We start from the raw sequence: 18997 nt of genomic DNA, 5'->3' as shown, positions 1-18997 counted from the left end.
CACTATAATAAGTTTGATCAATGTATTGCTGTATATTTAAATTTCCTAATCCATTTGTATTGTTATGCTTTTCTTTAAGCAATTGAATATCAATCAAAGGCATTGGGAAAAGCCAAGGAGGAATTGCTGACCTAGCCACAGTAGGAGCAACATTGAAGTCACTTAATCCCATTCTCCGGGCTTCCTCACTGGCCTTCCATCCAAAACTTGATAACTTTTTATGTCCATATTCCCAACAATCCTCCAACACCATTTTAACTGGGTGACTGTCCGAGTGTCCCTTTATGCTTATAAAATCTTGTTTCATGTCTGTCATGTGATCCCCTGTTATAGTCATGTGATCCTGCCATGTGTTCCTCATGTGAATGTGTCATGTTGTCATTGGTTGATTGTCTTGATTATGTTCACAGGTATCCCTTGTTTAGTCATTAGTCTTGTGTATTTAAGCCCTCATGTTTGCCATGTGCCTTTGTCAAGTAGGCTACTGTATTGTTGCCAGGATTCTCCATTCACTGCATGGACAGGATGGAGAACTCTGGGAAAACCCAGGGTAGAGGAGTGTATGTCATGGTTAATAAGAAATGGTGCAGCACAGAAAGCACCTGTCGTCGTCTTAAGGAGCTATACACATCAGATCTGGAATACCTTGCCATCAAATGCCAACATTTTTATTTAGCCAGAGAGTTTACATCAGCCATCATTGTGACTGTATACATTTCACCTCAGGCTTGTATACAGAGCCGTAGCAAGAGCTGTGTGAAGTGTGCGACTGCACAGGGCCTCGCAAAATTTGACGAAGGTATAATGAATTGACTGTGGACCAGGATTTAAAGGGATTTCAGAGATTAAAATAAGTCAAGTCATCTTCACTTATATAGCGCTTTTAACAATTTAGATTGTTCCACAGCAGCTTTACATTGATAATAGGAAATTAAAGTAACAGATTGTTTTGGCTTTATAGCAGATCTAGAATAAAGTTATTGTCCAGCTAAAGTTAGTTTTGATTGATTCACTTCCGTCGCAACGATCATTAGTTATTAACTTAGGGGCTGCTAACACGACACCATTTTAAAAGAAAACTCTTAAGTTCTCGCTACGCAAACTTTAAAAACACGAACCTGTGAGAACGCTGATGGTGTGCACATGCGTATTACGAGTTCAGTCCATAGGTATGCACGTTTGAATATATGTGTGAAAAAGAACTTGAATTTATTGTAATGCATTTGAACTATTTGCAAATAATACGTTTTGTTTTAAAATATGCACACATTCACTCAAATCATATGCTAATACCGAAAATGGCTCTGTTAATGTTTCTTGTCTTGTCACATTCAAATGAATTACAAGAATCAGAATAACATAATTTATATATATGCTTATTCATTTAAAAATCAAAATGGCAACATTTGACAAAAAAAGTCGAGAAGATCACTGGATTGCTGACAGTCATTTAATATTTCTATCGTAAAACAGTTGATATCTATTATGTTTAGCAAACCTATACCTTACCTTGAACTCTTGTACCATTAAAGCCTTGCGCTGGAGTTTGCACTGTGAATCCGTCGAAGCGGACCAGCCTAAAAATTTAACAATTACATTTTTTTTGTCATCCTAACAACACACAGAGCGAGAGTGCAATAGTGCAACAGAGCCACATCAAGAAAATCAAATAGGCCTATTGGTGACGTTTGAAAAAAAATTAAAAATTAAATAAAAATAGCCTACAGTGTGTAATAAAAACAAAATCTTATATTCTTATTGTTGATCCTGTTTTGATTTACAGAAAATTGAGTAAATGGAGGCAGTGGCTCAGTGGGTAGCACTGTCCCCTCACAGCAAGAAGGTCTGTGAAAATCAGTCAGTGAAAATACACACATTGACTTTAATGGAAACCTATTGATTCCGCAGCCGTTCCGCAGTGGGTGGAAATTAGGGGAAAAGGCATCCTCTAGCATCAGTCGCCGCAGTGCGCCTCCTGTGGCCAGAGGAGTGAGGTTTACTCTTACAGCTCTTACTAGCTGGCCTCTGTTACACTTACCCTAAACCTCACTCCCATCCAGGTCACGGCACCAAATGTAACCCCTATGATTCTACTCACCCCGATCTGAGCGAGATTTGAACCCGTGTTTCCGGCATGGGAGTCCAAACATTAGAAAATGTAAGTATGGAAAACAGACAATTGTCTTTGTGTTTTCAGATACTTTTTAAAAGTTTGATCAAATAAAACATCAGACTCATAATGTTAAAGGTGCTCTAAGCGATGTCGGGAGACGTAACTTCTTGTTGACGTTCGAATTGTTGTCAAACAAAACGGAGGCTAGCTAGACCCTCCCTCCTCCTCATCCCGTCTCCTCCCTCTTCCCTCCTCCCCTCCCTTCCGGCATAAAGGAAAGTCAAAGTAGTCACTACAAACAAAGTTGAGTTTTTTACGGATACTTCATTCAATGTGTAATGTCGCCAAGTTAGATAAATGCTTTTATATATTGCAGAACAGAATGCAGAAAAAGAGAAACATTATCTTAATCGTTTCGCCACCTGAGGTTATAACTATAACTATAGCTCCCATACAAGGACGCAATAATAGCAAGATAACGTTAGCTTCGCGTTTCCCAGTGAGCATAAACAACGGCGGCGTCGTAAACAAATTTAGTCAAAGTTGTCAATAGCCTATAAATGAACATTCAAATTCATAACAAACAGTGGGTGAAAACAATCATTCACACAAATTGTCGCCCTACTGTGAATTTGCTTGATCATTTACAATAGAGAATGATCGCTAGCTGCTAGAAACATATATGTTGTATTCACCAAAGTTAACGTTGACTGCATAGTTCTAGCTAATTACAACCTTGTGTTGGTTTGGCGAACATGAATGTCAATTTAGAAAGAAAAATGGATTTACCTACGTGTTCAGCAAAAACAGAGCAACCTGAATGTCGGATTGGAAGCCCTTCTGCCGGCGGAGTTCTCGCCACCTTTCGAAGGTTTTTCCGATGTAAATTCGGTACTTCGCGCGTTCCTTATCCTTGTCCCTCTTCCTTGCAATTTGTTCATCGGAACGTCGTCTCTTTGGTCGTGTGTCGGCCATAATTCAAACTTCCCTCTTCATGCTTCTTTCTCCTCCACACCCCCTTCATGTGTACGCGCACTAATCCCCCAAACCCCACCCTCAAATACTTCTTGCCAGTTATTGTCTGGAACACTGTTTGTTGTGTTTCGTGGTGCGGGTTTTGTGGAGCCTGTGGTGTCTACAGAGACCGCGTTTTTTTTTACAGTGTGTTCAGGGGACAGGCAGCTAGGTGAGGAGATGTTTGCTGTATGTGACAAAAAATGTTTTGGCCTAAAAAACGTGTGACATCGCTTAGAGCACCTTTAAATACATTTCTTATTGATTACCAAAGTTTTATGATAAGATAAGAATAAAAATAAATGTTTTAATTGATGATACATGTACATTCAAAGCTTTTATTGTTTTAAAAATACAATAATGAACTTTCAAAAAGCATGTGTTTTAATTATGTAAATAATAATATGGCAGATGAGTTGCATGAAATATACAAATCATTCCTCTCTGGCCCTATAGATGGAGCTCCTTACACATTTGGAGTCTTACAGCTCTCATACCAATAACTTGAGCAACACTAACATTTAAAAGCACACCACCAAATGCCTGTGTATTCAAAAAATGTATTCATGTTCCCTCACCATCTATAGCTTTCTGGTGTCCTACCATGATATTTCTTACACTTATGGCTAGATGAAAGCAAAAATGATATAGATGACAATGATGAAGAGGCCAATAGCAACACCGACATGGTTAAGGATGCGAGCCATTCTGGAGTTTCTGCTTGCTATTGGTTGGTGTCCAAACATGTTAGCATCCCGAGTCTGTAAAAGTAAATTACAATAATATTACAAATATTGGCATAAAACTGTAAGCTCGCGCTTGATCGGCCCAAAGTCCGGCATCCGACCAGCGCGGAAGGTCTCTACGTGTTACTGTCTTTTCTCGAGGCAAAGTATTTTTTGATTAAATGCAATACATTTTCTCATATGTATTTTCTCCTTATTTCATCTGACTCATCAAAGGTTTTAATTATGTCTGTGCATCATTAAATGTGAGTGAATGTTTGACTATACCTTTTAACTCTTTAATGAAAATAATGTCAAAATCAGTTAGAATAATCAAATGTAACAATTTATTATGTCAGGTAAATGTATCATGCCAATTTCATAATCAATTCAAAGATAATCAATACAAAACATCAAATGCTCTGGAATTAAGAGAAGAGATGCAAACCCAACATTAAGATACATGATGCTAAGAGTTTACTCTTAAGTAAGAGTCACTCTTAAGGGGGTCGCACACTGGACGAGAAGCATCTTTAAAATTCGAACACATTATTCTCTATCAGTGTACACACACCGGCGGTGTCATTCGGCGTCTGTCCGCGGCGCCCAGCTACGGCTCAGGACCTTGTTCAAAATTCTGCCGCGCCACAGAGCGCCATTTACATAGTTTTATATTAAATTTACATTTATTTGTCTCAAATCGTCGTTAATGTATATACTGACTCTGTGCTGCAATATTTCGTTTTACATTCATTTACAGAAATCAGCTGCGTGGATGAAAACTGCTGTTATCGGATTTTCAGGAGATATTCTCAATTCATTCAGTTAACGGACGCTCTGAGGTAAAGTGTTCAGACTGCAGACTTAGCAACGATTGTATTTAATTGTACAGTACAATCATAACATAGTACAGACATTATCTTAATTCCATGATGTCCTTAAACATAACAATATTGCTGGCCATAAACTGAGAAAGTGCGCGGTGTGTGATACCTCGAGTTGTCCTAGACGCTGCGCTTCTCATCCGGTGTGCGACCCCCTTTAGCATCATGGGCCAACTTGAGTTACAAAAAGGCCCCGAATCCCCTGCTGCATTTCATTATATAGCCAGAATCTCTTTCGCATGGAAACATCTGCTACCAATGGGAATTTACATTCAGAGTTGACACCTTTTGGGTGTAGGGAGACCATTTGTCTAGAGACCAACCCCTCCTTGTGTGGCAGTTATCCCTAAAAACCTTATTACCTTTTGTTTTACTTATTTGGGAATGAGACACTTGTACCAGTCACCCTGAGACATTTCAAATGATACTAAATATGTATAATACTCAATGTTAATCATGCACATTTTTGGTGATTTTTCGCATGGGGGAGAAGGAGAGGGGGGGATGAGGGAAAGAGATGTAGATTAGGATGACTCTGAGGTGAGACCTTCGCCTCGATAGTGCACGAGGGGGAGTTCAAATGTTAATTTCCTTTGTTCTCTCAGAGAGTAGCCCTCTCTTCCAGTTCTTCCAGTTTTTCCAGTCTTACAAAACCTTTCTTAAATGACATGCATAAAGTCACAGGTCAGAATATAAACACAATAAGAAAACAGAAAATTCAACTCTAAACTAAGAAGAAAATGAGAAATAACATATTTTGTTATATATTTAATTTATATTAGCTGTAAAAAAATTTTTTTTTTAAATCACAAAACATATCACAGAGTTTTTAAACATCAGGGATTGGTGTGCATTAGGCTATATTTGCAGTTTTGCACTAGTTTTTGCTATTTTTATATCTATTTTTAAAAGTTAGGCTACTACAACTAGATTAACTGGCTTGGCATTTTCTATTCTTGCATGTTGCTTTAAGGAAACCAAGTTGAATATGTCGTATGGCATCAAAGTACCGCAAGAGTGATTCGAGAGCAGTCGGAGCCAGCGCAGCTTCTTCAGAGCGGCTGCACAAGCTCTGATGACGACACAGCTGTTTCACGATTGGCTGAATTCACCGCATGTCAACGATCACGTGCGATCATCGAACACCTTCAGTTCCACTAATGCTCACAAATCAGCATTTTTATAACCGTAAAATCTCTTTTCATGTAGTCGCGATATTATATTGTGTCATTTTTATCAAAATAAAACTGATAATAAAAAACGTAGAGCCCACTATTGGTATTTACATAGTATAGGCTTATGTTGAACTTTTTCTTGCAATCAGACGCTGTATTAAACAGTAGGCTCCATAAGGTATTAAATGGAAACATACTTGGTTACTTACGTAACCTTGGTTCCCTTAGAGATAAGGGAATGAGTACAGCGTTGCAAACACTGTGGGAAAACTCCTTTTCTCGAGAATATATAAGCCTTTATTTTAAAACGCATTGCAGCTGCACAGCGAGAGCATCATAGCTCGTCTGAGCGAGCTGATTGGCTGTGCTGTGGCAACTGCACAAACCTATGGCGAGTCAATAGAGGCGTGCGGTCCAATGGGAGCGCTTGGCGCCCTGCCAGCCTCGAGCGCGCCAAAATGGGCGTGGCTGAAGAGTATAAATTCAAAGAAAACTCGCCATATGACAGGTTTAAATTGACTGAAGCAAAGTACCTGATATGAGCGAAATAGCACGGCAAGGCAACGCAGTATTCGTTCCCTTATCTCTAAGGGAACCGAGGTTACGTAAGTAACCAAGTACGTTCCCTTACGAGAACGTTCTCTCGTACTGCGTTGCAAACGCTGTGGAACCCATTTTAAAACGCTGTGCTATTTGCCGGTGACTACTCTGAAGGTGTCCGGGGAGCCCCGGGACTTATAACAGAGTAGTCTGAATATCACAGACCAGAATGTCGGGCCTAGAATGATATACACTGCACATAGTGAAGCACAAGGGCCACTAAGTCATACATAGGCCTGGGTCGACAGAGCTAGGGACCTAGAATATCATACACACATAGAAAGTGCAAAGCCACTGCAGGATGTGTCTGAGTCATACACGGGCCTGGGTCCGAAGACCCAGGACCTCAAATAGAGAGAACTCGTGCCTGCAGAGCGGGAACCTCTAGGTTATAAATCTTGCAAATGTGGACGGAGCGGACCAGCCGGCCGCCGCACAAATGTCTTCAATGGGAACTCCACTGGACCATGCCCAAGAGGAAGCCATGCCTCTTGTGGAGTGAGCTCTTACACCTATGGGGCACGGGAGGCCCAGTGAGGTGTAGGCCAGAGAGATAGCATCTACTATCCATCTTGATAGTGTGAGTTTCGTGACCGGCAGCCCCGAAACAGACAAAGAGCTGTTCAGACTGTCTGAAAGAGGCAGAACACTCCAGATATATTCTCAGGGCTCTGACGGGGCAGAGCGTGAGGGCATCACTATCTTCTCCCTATACCGGAAGAGCTGATAGAGAAATAACCTGGGCTCTGAATGGAGTTGAAAGCACCTTTGGTATATATCCATGTCTTGGTTTAAGGATGACTTTGGAGTCATTAGGCCCGAACTCAAGACAGGAAGCACTCGTGGAGAGTGCTTGTAAGTCCCCAACTCTTTTAACTGACACCAGTGCTAACAGCAGAGCGGTTTTAAGAGAGAGGGATCTTAGATCAGCAGACTGAAGTGGTTCGAAGGGAGGTCCCTTAAGAGCTCGTAGAACCAGGGAAAGGTCCCAGGCCGGCACTGAAGGTGGCCGAGGAGGGTTAAGTCTCCTTGCTCCTTTAAGGAAGCGAACGATGAGGTCGCTTTTACCCAACGAAGAGCCAGCCACCGGTACGTGAAAAGCTGCTATAGCTGCCACATACACTTGAGTGTGGAGGGGGATCGTCCCGCGTCCAACAGCTTTTGGAGAAATGTGAGTACCATTGGTACTTCGCAGATATATGGGTCGAGGTTCCGAGCTAGACACCAGCTGGAGAACACTGACCATTTGAGGTGGTAGAGGCACCTAGTAGACGGAGCTCTAACCTCCATAATGGTATTCAGGACACCTTCTGGGAGGTCCTGGGGTACCCGTTTAGGTAGGACGGGGGTGCCAGATTGTCCTGTTTGCCTGCGTGAGGAGGTCGCTCCTCAGCGGAATCGGCCACGGAGCTGTCGTAGACAGCTGCAACAGCTCTGGGAACCAAATCTGGGTTCTCCAGAGGGGGGCTGCAAGACGGACTGCACATTTGGTGTTCCTGATCCGTTCGATGGCCTGGGGGAGCATCGAGACCGGAGGGAACGCATAAAGGGGAAGGCTGGGCCACTCGTGGGCCAGCGCATCCCTGCTCTTTGAAAAGAAGATTGGGCAATGACAGTTGTCTTGAGGCGAAGAGGTCTACCTCTACCTTGCCGAAGACTTTCCACAACAAGTGAATCGTCTGTGGGTGGAGCGACCATTCCTCTGGGGGAACGTTGCCCCGAGATAGCATGTCTGCTCCTATGTTCATCGTGCCCGGCACGTGAGCTACCCTGAGTGAGCGCAGGTTGGCGTGAGCCCATAACAGTAGCTGTGTGGCTATGGTGAACAGGTTGCGAGACCTGAGGCCGCCCTGGCGATTATGTAGGACACCACAGCCATGTTGTCCGTACGGACCAAGACGTGGTGTCCCGCCAGATATGGGAGGAGGGTTTTTAGGGCTAGAAAAACTGCTCTCATCTCGAGGAAGTTGATGTGTAGGCGTTTCTCCGAGCTCGACCAGAGGCCGGAGGCAGGCCTGCCCTTGCACAGGGCTCCCCAACCGGAGTTGGAAGAGTCTGTTGAGATAACCCTCCTCTCTGAAACCAGATCCATGCTCACACCCTGCTGGTACCAGCTGGTGTCTTTCCAGGGGTCCAGGGCTCTGATACAGTGCTGGTCCACCCTGATGTTTACGAGTCCCGAGCGCCATGCATGGGCTGGAACTTGAGGCATCAGCCACAGCTAAAGAGGTCGCATACGCAGTAGGCCTAGTTGGAGTACTGAAGATGCCAAAGCCATAAGGCCTAAGACCCTCTGAAACGTTCGGAGGGGCACACTGGAGCCCTCTCTGAACGACGCGGCGAGCCACTGAATTGATAGAGCTCGGTCCGGTGTGGGCCATGCTCTCATATGTGCTGAGTCGAGAACTGTTCCCAGGAACATGATTCATTGGCTGGGGGATAGCATACTCTTGTAAAAGTTTACCCTGAGCCCAAGGCAGTCTAGATGGCTGAGGAGCCAGGCTTTGTCAGTATGGGACTCTGCCACCGACTGAGTCAGTATGAGCCAGTCGTCGAGGTAGTTCAGAATGTGCATTCCCCGAGACTCATGCTCACGCCCTGCTGGTACCAGCTGGTGTCCTTCCAGGGGGCCAGGGCTTTGATACAGCGCTGGTTTACCCTGATGTGTAGGTGGCCCAAATGCCACACATGAGCCGGAACCTGTGGCTTCAGCCACAGCTGAAGGGGGCACATACGCAGTAGGCCTAGTTGGAGTACTGACGATGCGGAGGCCATAAGACCCAGAGCCCTTTGAAACGTTCTGAGGGGCGCGAAAGAGCCCACTTTGAACGAGGCAGCGAGACGCTGGATTGAGAGAGCCCGGTCTGGTGAGGGGCATGCTCTCATATGTACGGAGTCGAAAACTGTTCCCAGGAACGTGATCCGTTGGCTGGGGGACAGCATACTCTTGGCAAAGTTCACTCGTTTATTAAACTTCCAGCGTGAGCTAGGGGAAAGTTTAAGACTGTGGAAACAGTGTTTGAGTGTAGGGGTGCATACATAACAGTAGGCACACGCGCTACATTTATTAAACTTCCAGCGTGAGCTAGGGGAAAGTTTAAGACTGTGGAAACAGTGGTTGTGTGTAGGGGTGCATACATCACAGTAGGCACACGCGCTACGTTATCAAACTTCCAGTGTGAGCTGGGGGAAATTTGAGACTGTGGAAACAGTGTTTGTGTGTAGGGGTGCATACATCACAGTAGGCACACGCGCTACATTTATTAAACTTCCAGCCTGAGCCGGGGGAAGATTGAAACTGTGGGAACAGTGCCTGTGTGTAGGGGTGCGCACTTTTTAGTGGGCACATAACCTACATATGAGGCAGACAGAAAGAGCTCCCTTTTGTGCTTTATTTGCATCACCGTAAAACTGGCATCCTTTTGCAGGCGAGCGTGTTATGTAACAGGCCCATTGACTGCAACATCAACATCTCCAGCCACCTGAGAAGAGGGGACTGGGGAATGTAGCGTTAGAATGTAGCGAATCTAACATCTTCTCGTCAGGTATGACAAATATTTAATAACTTTATGCCAAAAGTATGAAGCCAAAATGACTTTAATGATGAGTAGCCTAATTGATTTCAGCGCGTAGCCTATTTGTTGCACGTTAATGCTTTTTCCTTTATTTTTTTGGGAAACGCACAGAGAAAACAAATGTTTGTAACTGCTCGCACAACTGTTTATTTTTCCTCTCATTTGTCATCTCATTCGTTTCTTTGCAAAATTTTCTCATGTCTGCTCATGCTAGTTAAAGGGATACTCCACTTTTACAACTCCCCCAGAGTTAAACAGTTTAGTTTTACCGTTTTCGAATCCGTTCAGCCGATCTCCGGGTCTGGCGGTACCACTTTTAGCATAGCTTAGCATAGATCATTGAATCGGACAAGACCATTAGCATCTCTCTCAAAACTATGACCAAAGAGTTTCGATATTTTTCCTATTTAAAACTTGACTCTTCTGTAGTTACATCGTGTACTAAGACCGTCAGAAAATGAAAAGTTGTGATTTTCTAGGCTGATATGGCTAGGAATTATACTCTCATTCCTGCGTAATAATCGAGAAACATTGCTGCCGTACCATGGCTCCAGCAGGCGTAATGATATGACGCAGCGCCTGAAAATAGTCAATCCTATAGTCTACCAAGCTGGGGACTATTTTCAGGCGCTTTTTGTCATTTTTTTGAGAGAGATGCTAATGGTCTTGTCCGATTCAATGATCTATGCTAAGCTATGCTAAAAGTGGTACCGCCAGACCCGGAGTTCGGCTGAATGGATTTGAAAATGGTAACACTAAACTGTTTAACTCTGGGGGAGTCCACTCCCTGTTTTGTTTTCTCACAAATGTATGACTTTTGGAAGTGCAATTTGATTACCATATGCAGTTTTAATAAAGTTGAATTAGGTAACCTTCTATGTCATTTTTGCTCTTCAAAGTGTACACTTGCAGATGTTGATTATAATGAATTTACTGTTAGGCCCATAAATAATAATAGGGATAAACAATATTTAAAAAGTATATAATTTTTTAACAAATGACTAATTAAAAATTAACCACAAAACATGCTAAATGGGGGATATCTATATCTAGCATAGGGCTGGACGATTTTGGCTAAAATCATAATCGCAATTAATCTAACAAGTTACCTCGATTACAATTATTGAACGATTATTTAAAAAAAAATGTCTTTCTCATATGTCAATGGCAAGGCTTATACTGTAAATATGTTCACGGTTATTTTTTCTAATGAAAGAGTGCATAATCCTATCTTTGTGATTCTAAAATAAGGAAACACACAGATAACTATTAATGCTTATTTATTAAATATTTCAAACAATTGAATAAAATGCACTGTTTGCACTGTTCATATTCGGTAATGTGATTGTGCTCCAAGTGTTGAAACAGATTGGTGGTATTACCTTTGGTCGCTATAACAGTTTTTCTGCAGTGTTTGCATTTGACCTGAGTTTGTTCGGTGTCGTCTTTATTGAAGCCAAAATGTGTCCAAATGACGGACACTGCGTGTTTCTTCGATACAAGCGGCTCTGGCTGTTGCTGAGTTGACTCTGTGTTTGAGTTCTCCTCCATGTTGCTTCAATGTCGCAGACTGGACGGGGCGGAGTCACGTGACTACACACGCGGTAATATGTTTTAAGGGGAAAGTACATTAACACACAGTGGGCGGAAATATTAATAGGATTAAAAAACCGAAATAATCGCCTTGGTAAAATTACGTCGGTTATAGGCTCTGAATTTCGGTTTCGATTACTTTTAGATTAATCATCCAGCCCTAATCTAGCATAAAAAAAATGGCCAGAACGTCATCTCTCAGTTACTGAATGTCGCGCAACAACGTTGCTACAGCCCTGCCGCGTCTTACAATTCTACTTTGTTACAATGTTGCGAGCACATAGACAGCGACGTTGCCATAGCAGAAATGCAACGTGCCACAGACATTGCCACAACGCAAATGTGTTTGCTGGGTGACGAGTACATATGTAGTCCAGTGGTTGTCAAGACACCGTTGGCACAACCTTAAGCAATGGCCCTACAACGGTGGTTTAATGTCAACGTTGTGACAACGCTCTAACAACCTTCACCACACAACGTAGTTATAGTAACCTTTTGGCCATGTTGTTAAAAAAGTTAGTAGAAGGTTGGTTACGTTGTGCCAACGTTCTGTGTTTGCTGGGTTTTCTGTATAGGCTATAGAGGCTTCCTTTACATTAACCGCATTAATTCTAATCATGGCGCTTCTCGTCTGTGTGAGTGACTTAAATTGCGGTAAACGGTAAAACTGTTTGCGCTACAAACTAGTGTGCTTATTAGTGGGCTACGTTAATAAATTAAAATAATATGGAAAGAAATATCTGTTTACAACGTCAATCACCATAATAAACTGTTTTTGCACGGCTAAAATAGCCTAACTGGAGAAGATAATTAACACAGAAAGCCTTGAACATTCAAAATTAAAATGGCTTTTAAGTTAAGAATAAGGAGAATACAGGCCTAAAGTATTGGAGTAAACAAGCGATAGCAGTGTGATAGCTAGATGACTTCTGTAATTTAAACTTCCGTAATGCATAGTTTATTATTTTGTTATGTTTTTTACTCAAAAGAGAGAAAGGATCTACTGTAAATTGACAGCAATTCACAAAGTTGTTTTTGAACCATGCACTCCTAAAAATAAGGGTTCTTTATCGACACCAATGGATCAATGAAGAACCTTTAAATTTCATGGAATCTTTACCATTGCACTAAAGGTTCTTTATAGTGAAAAAGTTTCTATAGATTTTTTAAATGTTCTTCAAACTAATAAAAAAAAAATATTTTAAGAACTTTTCACTAAAATGTTCTTTGTGGAACAAAAAGTGGTTCTTCTATGGCATCACTGAAAACACGGTTTTGTAACCTTTATTTTTTAGCGAGCCACACCCTTTCTTTAAAAACGAAAGTTACTGGAAGCCACAAAACAGCATTTAATGCTATAAACAGACTTAGACGTAAAAAGGTTAACAACATGCTAAAAATACAATGCTGAAATTTTAAACAGAGGTTCAAACAACGTCACAATATCAATGTTGATTCGAATAGCAAAGTCTTTTTCATTTAAATTCAACCTTGATCCATGACGTTAAATAGGCCTAATCATTAAAAATGCAGGCTGTAAACAATAAAGACTTTCTGAAGATTTAAGTAATTCTTTACATATTTAAACTCTGAAATATGAACCTTGGTTAATATTCTAGTACAACTATGACCTCATTATTTTGACTGTCTCTATTGTCTGTTTCAGTTCCACGTTGATTCCTTTATACTGACATGAATCATGACCCTGAAGTCTTGTTTAGCCCTTAATATAAAGTGATTTTAACGGTGCTCTATAAACAATTTCAAAACAATATTTATTCCCTATATTATTTTACAAATAAAGGTTAAATTATTTATTTATTTTGAAGAATAGGCCAATCTTTTGTAAATGTGCGCGAGGTGAGACAGGTGTATGAACCAATACTTACTGTGATGGAGTAAACAAGAGCAGCCGATCCCAGAGGTATGCAGCAGCACAGCATGGTAAAGATGGAATAGCACAGGTAATCTGTCTCTGGATTGGTCAGTGGAGTGAAGGACACATTAACTGGAGGCTGCACAGTGACCACAGTCTGCCCTGGATATGGCCCTTGTATGTACTGGCCAGATGCTGCCGGAGCTCCATAATGCTGCACAGGTTGACCTGAAGCGCTGGGATAACTCTCAGAGGGAGGGAATCCAATGGAGTATTCTGGAGGGTCCTGCTCCAGTGGAAGTAAAGACTGCCCTTCTTCCTTTGGAGACTTTTTGGTATCCATGTTTCTCTTTGATATTTTTCCTGCACCCCTGAAGGAATGAGAAAGATCTGTACGTCTGTCTCTGGTGTGTAGTCAGGTGAAGATTGACCTGTTATGTGAGTCAAGTTCCTCTTCTGGTTACTGGGTTGTGTTGTACTGTAAGGGGAGGAGTGACAAGCATTTCGGCACAGATTTCCTGTTTACTGGAACTTTTCCTGTTTGACTGCAAACATCACTTGGTGGAATCAACATGTAGCTTCATGAGGTCAGGAAAATGAAATACCAGGAGACATTATGGAGATTATTTAATTATTCTTATTTTTAATCTTTCCTTATGTTTCTGGTTCCTCCTGTAAGGTTCCTGTTCATCAAATCCCCATTTGGGTATATGACTAACATTTTTACTTATGTTGAAGTTGGTTGATCAGGGAACTAACAATCTTTGTGGTATTTTTGGTTGTTTGCTTGTCTGATGAAATTCTAGGGTTATAGACAAACTCTTCTGCTAAAATGTAATATCTGAAGTCATATTATCATTTATCATTTTATCCTCACATTGTTAAATTCAATGGGGGTTTCTAAAAAGATCTTTCATCTTGAAGACACATTAAACACATGCAGTATATGTGGGTAGTACAATCTGATGAGCAGCGTCCTCTCCTGTGAACTTTCCCCATTCGTGCAATTACGTTTGGATAGATGGTGAAACTTACAATATGGACGTATTGACAAAAGTTTAATGTAAACATTAGGTACACTGTTAGACTTTTCTGTAATTTCTACAGTTATTTACTTTAAATCCCCCAGTATTATACTGCTATTTCTCTTTACAGTAAATAACTGTGATTCCCATTGCATCATGGGAATTTTCTGTGACGTCTAACACCACATACAGAGACTTACTGTATTTTTTAAATTTGCTGTATACTACTGTATTTGACGTAACTGCCTCTCTGGCTGGCACCATTCCATCGTGCTTTTTATTTCCTAATTTTTGCCTTACACCGCGTGTCTACAACGCTATAATAGCCAGAGGCTGTCTATATTGGACACATTGAAGCGACCGGACCTTTAAATGCATACCTGTTTATCCCTTGTCAGAAATAGCGCGAGCGCTTGGACTCATATCGGACTAAAGCCCTCATTATGCTTCTGCGTCAACTCCACGGCGTAGCTACGCCGTCACTCCAACGGCGTCGTGACCGTTTTATGGTTCTGCGTCGGGTTGCGTTGCATCGCGGTGCATTTCACCGCCAGAACGCTAGGGGGGTGGTGTGGTTCGCGAATCTCTTTCCTAGTTTGTTTTGGTTCCATGCGCCGGTTCCGCTTTTTCATTTCCGACAATGGCGAGCGAAAGAGAGAGAGTGTTGTTGCAGCTGGAGCTAATCAACGTTGAACAACAAATGATTTTATTGCAAATGTTTAATCGTAGAAGAAAAAGAAGACGTCAGCGAAGGTGGTCTGTACGACCAGTGCACGAAGACAGGGGAAGGATTGGCGAATTTGTTACGGTTGTTCGACCGCTGAGGGACTTGGACGAAGAAATGCACTTTAAGTATTTTCGGATGTCGAAAGGTCGATTTGACGATCTTGTTCATCGTTTAAAGCCGTTAATACAGCATCAGACTACACACAGTATGCCTATTGACCTCGCTCAGAGACTGGCAGTGACTTTAAAGATTTTATCTTCGGGTGCAAACCAACAGATCACCGGGTTGGGCTACAAAATGGGTGCGACCACGGTGTCCCGCATAGTATCGGAGGTCTGCAAAGCGCTGTGGACTGCGCTGCAGCCCGAATTTTTGCCCTGCCCTTCAACCAGCCAGTGGGAAGCTATTGCTTCAGATTTCTGGCGACTTTGGAACTTCCCAAACTGCGTTGGAAGCCTCGACGGGAAACATGTTAACTTGGTTAATTACTTGATATCCATGATGTACCCGTGAACATTGTATTGTAAATAAACAACAAACTTTTTTTCAAAACAAACATTGATTTGATTGATTGAAGTTTATTTCTAGCAACAACAAAAAAAAGAAAAGAATATATATAAATATATACATATACACTACCGGTCAAAAGTTTTAGATCGGTAAGATTTTTAATGTTTTTAAAAGAAGTCTCTTCTGCTCACCAAGGCTGTGTTTATTTGATTAAAAATACAAAGCAAAAACAGTATAATTGTGAAATATTATTACAATTTAAAACAGCTGTTTTCTATGTGACTATACAGTAAAGTGTAATTTATTCCTGTGATCAAAACTGAATTTTCAGAATCATTTCTCCTGTCTTCAGTGTCACAATGATGTATAATCTGACCAATCACAGCCCCTGCGGTCTGCGTCACCGCGACGCGTAGTTACAATTTTTTGGAGGTGCACGTCAAGCTACGGCGGAGGGGTCGCGTCGAGGTTCGCGTCGACGCAGAGGGGTCCGCGGGGGTACGCCGTCGATTCGACGCAGAAGCATAAAACAGGCTTAAGTCAGAAATATAACGGCCGCGGCGCATCACTACACCTATTTTTTACAGTCTATGCACTACACTGACTGTCTGGGATTTGTCGTGTCGCGTCAGAGCATCCAGTGTAATATCAGTGGGGTCTGTCTTTTGTTGGATCGCGACGTTCGTGTCTGGCCCGGGGAAGAGACGGAATTCACTTCACCGAGAGAGAGAGATCAGCAAGCAAGGTAAAAAAAAAAAACATTCTGTGTGTGTTGTCAGGATTGTGCCCAGTTTAACCTATGTTATAACGTTAACGTTAGCCTAAAGTTACTCGTCGTCAGCATGGCGGTAACGAACTTTACCATGGTAAACTGAGCTAACGTTTCATTTTACACACTTTGTTAGATTATTGAATTGTCGAGTTAAAATATGCCAACGAGCAACGCGTTTACATTAACAATAAATGTGAATAAACTAATGTGAAATTCTGTGTATAGCCTAATGTTGGCCTACTGATGAGAACCTTTATAGTTTTAGCATTAGTTTGCAAACTATACCATATTATACTTTTTTTTTTAATGGAATTTAATATTTACTTCCATTTTTGTGTTTAAAGGCAACTGCAACAAAGCGCCAATTCGCGCCAGTGACTTCCAGCAAGATTCCAGAGGTAGGCCAGCCCATTTGTGATATATTTTGAGATAAATTTGCTGAAATGATTAGCAATACGCTATGTGAAAATTGCTTTTGAGCCACTGGTGCAGACTAAGTAGCTTACAATATCTTACAATATCTTATAAAATCTCTATAAAATTGGCTAACTTTATATCAAATAAGTGACCTTTGCCTTATGTCTAACTTTATTAGACAGCAAATGAACCAATCAGAAGATGGACCATTGTCTTTGTTCAGTCTCACCAGATTAAATGTATCCAGGTAAGCACTGCAGTAAAACTCTCACTAATTCATTAATACAAAATCTAGCATTCTAAACAACTTAAGTTTATATTGTTGCATTATTTTGATATTTTATTAGCCAGAAGACTCTACCATTGCAGTCCCACCTGACTAGGAAGGTCCTAACATCAGCACGCAGGTGGGTTAACTACTGTAGGAAGGAGAACGATCATCACACAGTGATTTCTTGCATGTATCTTACTGTGTATTTGTCTCAAACAGGTACTCCTTCACTGCAGACAAGCTGAAATGGGCTAAAATCATCGATTTCAGTCGTTCTTTCTATGGATCTCAGCATTTTTGGACAGAATTTAGGATTTGTAAGTATTAAAATTTAATCTGGCATAATTTTATTTAGTTCTTTTGTATGCTATTTATTGACAAAAGCTGTTTACAAATATATATTCTTAAGTTTTTGTGAAAATAATAATAAAAATTAACAAAAAAAGGAGTTTAAAAATAATGTGACACTAATACTCTCTCTCTCTTTCTCTCTCTCTCTCTCTCATATAGTGTTGGAACTGGGATCTCCTCTGAAGGACTGAGTACATTTGTGTTTGTGGGCACGCATGCAGACCAGGGAACACTCTGATGTTGTCAATCAAGTTCTGAACAGGAACCAATCTTTGGAGAAGTTCATTTATTCACAAAGGTGGACAAAAACATTGTGTTGGCTTTTTAAAGATTATTTTGATGATGACTTTTACTCCTATGCTGTAGAAAAGATGGAGTAGACAGTCAGACATTGATAATAATAAGAAATGTTTCTTGAGCATCAAAGAGACTTCTTTCAAAAACATTAAGACACTTAAATACTTATTTTGGCCTCCAGTGTACATGAATCCAACAAATTTTTGGAAATAAGTGAAATTATTTTGAAGGTGGGGTTATGTGTCATGTATTGTGAAAAGAACTGTGTTTTGTCCTGTGTTGGACATTTCCTTTTTGAATGCTTAAAAATGTATTTATATTCTGCAGTTTTATGAATGTAATGGTTGATATTTCATTATAATACTTGTATAAGCTAAACAACCAATGACTACATTCATTTAGTCCAGGGTTCACCAATCTCGGTCCTGGAGGGCCGCTGTCCTGCAGAGTTTAGCTCCAACTCCAATTAAACACACCTGAACCAGCTAATCAAGGTCTCATTAGGCATACTAGAAACTTTCAAACAGGTGTGTTGGAGCTGGTTGGAGCTAAACTCTGAAGGACAGCGGCCCTCCAGGACCGAGATTGGTGAACCCTGATTTAGTCAAATGCTAATGTTTTGTTTATGGTTTTATGTATGTTTTCAAAAATGTGTGCAGTGAAGGACAGCACATAATGTGTTAATTTAACACGTTTACACATCTTTGTGTTAACCTCTCTGACATATTTACTTTGTTAAAATCATTAACACAATGAATGAGTTAAAATTAACACAAAAAACATTATCCCTAAACTCACCCATTAATGTGTAAAAATTTCACACATCATTTCCAGCATTGGCATGTTTATTTTGTGATATATATGAAATGTTTTAAATAAAAAAATGGTATTTTGTGATAACTTTGTCTAATTGGTTTGTATGAAAGTAGTACTTATGTAGGATAAAAATAAAATTAATCATATATCAAAATTATCAAATCTAATTTATATTTAGTACAAATAAAAATAATTACAGTAGTGTACTGATTAGCTTCGTTTTTACAGTAATGCACTGTACTGATTAGCTTCGTTT

At 40.9% G+C, this 18997-nt stretch overlaps 2 long non-coding RNA genes across 2 annotated transcripts; one reads left to right on the top strand and one right to left on the bottom strand.

Moving 5' to 3' along the window:
* Positions 1–3451: 3451 nt before the first annotated feature.
* Positions 3452–14181, bottom strand: LOC309484506. Its single transcript, XR_014200865.1, has 2 exons — positions 13569–14181; positions 3452–3888 (listed from the first exon to the last, which is right to left on the bottom strand). It is a non-coding gene; the product is annotated as an uncharacterized lncRNA (long non-coding RNA).
* A 2281-nt stretch (positions 14182–16462) lies between these two features.
* On the top strand, positions 16463–18457 carry LOC309484345. The gene is made up of 6 exons (XR_014200851.1): positions 16463–16562; positions 16934–16987; positions 17185–17253; positions 17354–17413; positions 17497–17594; positions 17788–18457. It is a non-coding gene; the product is annotated as an uncharacterized lncRNA (long non-coding RNA).
* Positions 18458–18997: the final 540 nt, after the last annotated feature.

Source organism: Leuciscus leuciscus (assembly GCF_965113295.1).
Source record: "Leuciscus leuciscus genome assembly, chromosome: 20".
NCBI classification, from domain to species: Eukaryota; Metazoa; Chordata; class Actinopteri; order Cypriniformes; family Leuciscidae; genus Leuciscus; species Leuciscus leuciscus.
Note: the sequence above shows the minus strand (reverse complement) of the source record. Positions and strands in the feature narration are given on the sequence as shown.